The following is a 7,169-nucleotide window of genomic DNA, read 5'->3' as shown; positions in this document are numbered from 1 at the left end:
ACACACACACACACACACACACACACACACAATTCTCTGCTCCTGTGGTGCTGAAAGCGCAGAGGCCAAGAGTTTCTTTTTCTTACTGGTATTAGATGACTAATTGGAAGAGCTAATGCTTAGCCGCCAAATAACGCGCGCTGGCATCTGCTGCAGAGACACACCAATTATCGCGCGCGAAAGGGATCAGGGTGATAAGTTATACAACTACATACAGAAGGAAAGAGACGGGAGGAGGGAGGGTTGACAGGGAGGGAGTGGAGAATGGGGTGGAGGAGGGGAGTGCGAGGTGTCAGGGGACAGAGGAAAGGCTCGGGGAGGAGGGGGGAGAGAGCGTGAGGGAGGGAGGGGATGATGGAGGTGAGTGAGTGAGAGAGACAGAGACAAAGTGAAAGAGACCTGAGGGTGGAGAAGGGAGACACAGGGCTAAATTTGCCGGGAACATAAAACAACAAGATGGAGTGTAGTTCTTCTTCTTTCTTGGGAGGTAAGTAATCAGAGAAAGGAGGAGAAAGAGGCCTGATTGATGCATCAGTGAAGGACAGGAGCTACATGCCTTAAAACCTGGCCAGAGAGAGGAGGTGGTGGTGAAAGAATTTGGCTGTAAGAGTGAGACTAAGGAGAGGCAATGGGCTCTCGTTTTGTGTTTGGCTCACTGTGTTTAATCACCTGCGCGTTTATGAGTGTGTGTGAATGTTTCTCTCTCTCTGTGGGACTGTGTTAGAAATCGGAGGTAATGATGATAATGATGAAAACAGGGTAACATTTACTTTGTAGCCCTGTGTTAAATCAGCTTTGCCAGTGTGTGTCTTTCCTTTAAATGGCCTTCCATCTTATTTTTGTTTTTTTTTCCTCCTTTCTCCCTGCTTCTCCCTCCTATTCCCCAGGCCCCAGTGCAACCTGTTTGTGTATTCCTCCCTCTCCCGCTTGCCTCTCTCTCTCCTACCCACTTGTCCTAAACACCATTATAGCGCTTTCAGTCATTTAATTTCTAGCCATCATTTATTTGGACCACTTGAGAATGTCAATCAGTTTGCTGCTGTCCCTGTGTCAGAGAGGACAAAGCCTGAGCTACGTTGCAGGATAAATGCAGATTTGATTCTTTACCATCACCTTTTAAACCGAGGAAGACAAATTTAACATAAAACAATCTGATCTTGTAATTAATAACATAAGAGGATTTGCCTTTAATGACAAACACTCCAACTGTTGTATTAAGTAATCGTTAATAATCTATTTTTTTAACTTGTCCTGCTCCACCCTGAGCATCAGTACAGGTGGACTATAACCTAAACTGAGTTAAACAAGTAATGCAAGCAAACTGGGTTAAAAGAAATAGTGTTATTGTGTTTCCTTTTCTTGCACCTGTGTTTACGCTGCTTTATAGGCTTTCCTTGGCCTCTTGGCAAACCTTACTTACTAGAAATATGTTTTTAAGCTTCACAAAGTCTTGTTCCCACCTGTGTGTAACAAACACCTTACTCCAAAATGTGCATTTGTACGCACTGATGTAGTGTTAACATAGATTTATAAGTGAGGATCCCAACACTGCTAATTGCTTGTGCATTCTTACCATTGTTCACACTTGCAGTGGCGATATGACATGAAGCAGCTGGTAACTTTAAATTAATGATAAGATGAAGCGTGACAAGAGCAGGTTTCTCAGACTACTTGGAAATGGAGGAAGTTGACCAGAGTTCAACTTTATGCAAATGAGCAGTAATGCATTGGGGAAATGGCCAGCTGAAGGGTAGAAGTATTTAAGGGTACTTTACATTTTTTTGTCGTAAATCCTCCTCCGACTACAGTTACTATAACGGCTGGCAACAGCCCGCGTACTTCCTCAACAACTTTACAGTAGAAATTCAAATGCCTGCAATCAGTGAGGCAACATTAACAACAGGCGAAGATAAATGATGCAGAGAAAGCTCTTTTTTGCCTTTACCATAGAGAGTGCATTGCATGCTTGGCAAAATATTTATATTTTATCATTCTAAAATGATCTTTGAATTAATTAAGAGAACATCTGTTGATCCAGTTTTGCTTTCCTGCTTCTGGTGAGACTGTGCAAGTAAATCATAAATTTGGGCTTTTTCCAGTTTGCACAAAGCCATTTGTTATCATTTTACACTATTTTATACCATAAATGCTTAATTACTAAATTCAGTATTTTATATTTTAATCTCTACTGAAGAGATGTAGCCTCTTACTGAAAAGTGAGGCCAATGTGGAAATGCCTTAAATATTATTTTTTTCTAATGGCCAGCAGGGGGCGATACTAGAGGTCTATGAAAAGCTTCCCAACTTCTTATATATAACCTCAGCAAACACTCTGCTCACGTGTTTCTCGTGTCATTCACTAGTGTCAAATCTTATGTAATACAGCACAATGTTATTTTTTATAAATTATGGTCCCCTTTAGATTAAAATTATTGCACAGTAGATAATACTGGCTCAAGGCTTTGTCTGACTTGACAGGCTGATATCATCTTTAGTAGTGCTCTCAGAAAATTACTGAGCTTGCCATCACTGCTATTAGCATGAACATACAGGGAACCCATTCTGAATATAACCAACATGCAAATGTGTCACGCAGGAGGCAATGCAAAGTCTGTACAATGAGACTGAGGGAAGCCTGAAGAAGAAGAGTGGTTTGTTTTGCTTTTTGTGGTCTAAACAATCAGAGATGAGCATTTAAGTATTGATTGGCTAAGCCAGTGCAGAATGACCACAATATTGCACAACAAACCAACAATTATTGGTGCAGAAATTGCACTGGTAAATATAGATAATATTCAGATTTTAAGTATTAAGCATTAAGCAGCTGCTAATGCAATTTTTATTATGCAGAGAGCAATTTCATCAATCATGCTAAATCTACATATCAGTGAGTTGAAATGATTGTGTATCATTTGTTTTGGTATAATCTGGGCCATTTTGTTTGCCATTTGTGGCTACAACTTTTTTGGTTTTTTAATATTTGAAGGGGAACATGCAGCTAATCCTTTAACCTACTTTTACTTAAGACAATAATTGCCTGAACGGGGGTGTTAAACAGATACCACGAGGGATAAATCCACCATAAATTACAGTGATTTACCACAGACACAGTAATAGTTCCTGCAGGAATAACTCAATTTTTCTTATTACAAATGCCATAAAACAAACAGAAAAAACAGTAACCTGATTTTAATAAGTTCCCTCTATTTAAGAACATTTTCAACAAAAATGGGAGGGTAAAAAACACAATAAGAAACACCCTGATGTAGATCAATAAAATCAAGGGTAATCTTTGTAAACGTAGCAGGATGAACTGAACTGAACTGTATTGTACTTCAGGTTCTCAAGTCAGGTTCAAGCTCCTTTATATGACAATATAAAACAGAATGAGAATGATAAATCAGTCAACATTACACTGTTGTATTAAGACAGGGGGAAGAATATACAGAACTGGATTGCTAAATGTGGATGTTTCAAACATACACAACGCATCTATCCACAAGTGGACTTACAATATTGTACACTTTCCTTTATCCTAATATTTTGCTTATACGATATGTGGAAAAATAAATAAAACTGCATAAAATGTCAAATGTTAGCATTATTATAGTACCAGACTACTTAAATAGCTAAGCAATAATTATCCGGCATCACGTCCCACTGCCTCATTTAGAGCACAAGCAGAAGGAATATGTAAGTACGACCATTACTAGAGACTGCTACACTCCATAATTACAGTACACTTGACTTCATAAATTATCATATCACATGATGTAAGTGATACTGACACTGTAAGCATGACAATTTAGACATATGAAGTATTTAATAATATTTGCTAAATTAGATGTAATTGAATTAGAATGATCAACTGTTTTATAAAGTGTTACAAGTGCATAAATGCTAAAGCCTGCTGATATATGGTTGCTAGATTATGATGACGCTATAATATCTATTATGGATAAATACCTTCAGGGGTCTACACAAATTCAGCCACACAAGCCTAGAGACCAGTCGGTGATCCTCTGACAACCTCTGGTTTCTACGATAAATGTGTGTCATCTAATAAGTCGACTGATTGTGGGCGATTGATAGTTGTTCTCGGGTATAGCTGCTTTGGTTGCATATCAGATTGCAACTTGGCAACTGCTCATGGTTTCCATTAAAGACGCCGACAGGTCTGCAAACACTCGACTGAAACACTTTGCATTCAAAATAAAAGTTGTGCCTTATTACATCACTGTGTTTCAAAATGCCAAACATGTACTTGGAAGGCAAATATCGTCCATTTGCAGTTTGCATTGTACTTTCACAACCACTTGGCAACTGTTTGCAGACAAGTTGGCATCTTCAATACAAATTATGCTGCAATCACAAGGTTTCCGATGCAGGACCATATAGGTCTTTCTTTTAGCGACAATCAGCAACCTCCTGCAATCATTTAACAACTGGTCTGGAATACAAAATACCAGTGGTAACCATGAGGTCACTGACCGGTCTTTTGGCCTACATGAATATGGGTTAGAAATCAATTCAACAGCAACAGCCAGTAACGTCCAGTAACCACTTGCAATTGGTCAGGGAATACTCATTGTTCCCTAGCAACTGATAGTTTCATGGCACGTTCGTTTGCTCATTTCCTGATTGGTTTCTGTTAGCGCCTCCTGCACAGAGATTTTGATTGTAAACGGTTTTGTTCTCACAGGCAGAAAAACACAACTTACACTTTTCCAAATAATTAATTTAGTAGTACTTATGTTATGATTAGACTTTTACTAATGTGAGGGTAAAATTGGGGTTTTTTGGCGTTTGTGTGGCCATGATGGGTGTCAAGGTTTGGTTAGCAATGGCTCGCTGTGATGGACTCGTGTATTGATTAAGAACATCAGTGTTCGGGTACACAGTCTCACGAGATGACATTAAAAACATAATAATAGTATTATGGAAATCAAGACGTTTTTCAGGGTTGCACTGTGTGGGTCAAATATACAGTATGACACAGTGGTAGATTAGAGCAGACACACTCTAAAATAACATTTTTTAAGCAGATAAAATAACTGCTAGGGAAATCTGCCCCAGTCCCTCTGATTGTTTCCATGAGTCTGACTATGAGAGTCTTTCAAAATGAATCAGACTAAGTCCTACTACCGCATCTCTGGAACAGCGCCAGAGGGTGCTGGTGGTGTAGCTGCACCTGCACCTGGAGCCCCAAGGGGCCCACACAGGCCCTGTACAGATGCTCTGTGTGCAGATGAGCTGCAGAGTGTGTGGGTGGGTGCGTGATTGAAGAGGACAGAGGTGTGCCAATGTTTGCACCTCGGTCTGGCATGACCAACTTCTGTCAGGGAAAGCAACATTTAAAATTGCTGTGTTCGCATTCAATAAAAGCCTAAGCTGTGGCGACTCCTCAGTGAGCAAACAGCGCAAAGGTAATAAATGCAAATTAATTGTGAGGTGTGCCTCTTAGGAAAATAAAACTCACTGGTCACAGAGTCAGAAAACACATCAGAATCAATTTAACCCCGAGCTGATTCACAGTCATTATGCCTCAAGGACCCCTGCCTTTGACTCGTCCTGACACACAATGATGCCAGTGACTCTATGTTTATGATTAGGGTCAAATTAAAACTCAGACTTATATAAATAATATGTATTACTTCATTTTCTCAAGTGTAAGAAACCTTTCTCCTTCCTTTTCCTCGAGGGCTTTAATCCACTCATTTTCCATCTAAGGGGGCCCCCAAAGCCCCAACAGCTAAAGTCTCCGGTGCTTTGTGTAGCCTGTGTGTGAGTGTGTGGGTGTGTGCGTGGGTGTGTGTCTGTGCACCTGTCACTCTAATGCGTGGTGAGTTGTCGGTAATTGCTGGACCGTTGCGACCTCCTGAACCCCTGTAACGGAGCTCAGAGAGCCGCTGTACGCTGTAAAGAGTACCCTCCCCCCCCCCCACACACACACACACACACACACACACACACACACACACACACACACACACACACAGAAAACAACATCACGCGCAGTCTCGGCTCTAGATGATGAAGAAGAGGAGGCGAAGGAGGAGGAGGACACAACGTGCGCTGGAGGCGACACCTGTCAAACCGTTACTGAACACAGTTGGTTTATTTAAAAAGACGGAGGCGCCCTGAGGACTTGGGGGACAAAGCGAGGTGGAAATAGAGATTAGTCGCACCTATTGCCGCTGTTTTGCGCTGAGGGAGAGACACGGACCTCTTTTGAGGAGAAAGAGTGAGAGAGAGAGAGGAAGAGACTGTGTAGTATTAACGTTATGACATGACGTTTTGGAGTTGAAGTAGCGAAGTTGACGTTTGGTTGTTGGCTGACAGCGAGAAGTGAGAGCGAAAGGACGCTGGAGAGGGAAAAACTGGACTTTATTCGAGGTTAGCCCCTCTCTGGCACACACACACACACACACTCTCTCTCTCTCTCTCTCTTCCACATACACACACACACACACACTCCAAACACATTAACCACAGCGGAGCTCAGAGTGAAACAACAGGGTGGGAGATAACTCGTGCACATCGCGGAGCTTCGGTGCGGACAGACCGAGCGTCCCCGTTCCTCTGCGGCGCGCTCGCCCCGGCTGTAGAGACCGCTGGCCGGGACTTACCGGACACCCAGAAATAATCTGTTAACTTGAGGGGGATGATAGGACAAGGATGCCCTGAGGGGAGCGAGCACCAGAGAGGCGGAAAAAGGGGCAACAAAAGGTATGATGTGGTTCGTGTTGGTGACTGCGTTTGCAGAGGAAACGCTTCGTTCAGTGCTGTCAGTCTGTCATCGTGGTTACATGTTGATGCCAACCAGCTTTAGACCCCCTCCGTGTTGCAAATACGTACGCCTGCCCTCGTTTATATAAATGTGTGTTTGCGTGTGTGTTCATCTGTGCAGCTACCTGCTGGACCAAGCTTTTTGCAGACAAGTAGAAAAAAAGTCCGAGATTTGAGAAGCAGGGCTTCGGAGAGTTAACAGGCAGAGGGAGATTTAAGCCATAGATTATACTTTGTAAAGAGAAAGAATTCCCGCTTGTATGTTTTCTCTCATCCCTCCTATCGCTCTTTCCTGTTCCCTCCCTGCATTCCCCATGTGAGCTGTTGTGTGTGTGTCTGCGCTTATGTGTGTGTGTGTGTGTGTGTGTGTGTGTTTGTGT

The 7,169-nt window shown here is 42.1% G+C and overlaps 2 protein-coding genes across 7 annotated transcripts in view; one reads left to right on the top strand and one right to left on the bottom strand.

The window, feature by feature from the left end:
* macrod1 (mono-ADP ribosylhydrolase 1) overlaps nt 1-7,169 on the bottom strand; it is a 147,068-nt gene that overhangs the window by 75,720 nt on the left and 64,179 nt on the right. The window lies entirely within an intron of this gene.
* Nucleotides 402-7,169, top strand: part of flrt1b (fibronectin leucine rich transmembrane protein 1b) — a 39,281-nt gene continuing 32,513 nt past the window's right edge. For 2 of the 4 annotated variants that reach the window (XM_005913343.3, XM_042221353.1), the window contains exon 1: nt 5,996-6,396. The gene's annotated coding sequence lies outside the window, so the exon portion shown is untranslated. Of the gene's footprint in view, nt 488-5,995; nt 6,730-7,169 lie in introns of those variants that run through there. The other 2 variants (XM_042221361.1, XM_005913341.3) reach the window with 2 other exon arrangements.

The sequence above is a fragment of the Haplochromis burtoni genome, unplaced genomic scaffold (genome assembly GCF_018398535.1).
Source record: "Haplochromis burtoni strain Fernald_Lab_line unplaced genomic scaffold, NCSU_Asbu1 Contig_4, whole genome shotgun sequence".
Taxonomy (NCBI): domain Eukaryota; kingdom Metazoa; phylum Chordata; class Actinopteri; order Cichliformes; family Cichlidae; genus Haplochromis; species Haplochromis burtoni.
Note: the sequence above shows the minus strand (reverse complement) of the source record. Positions and strands in the feature narration are given on the sequence as shown.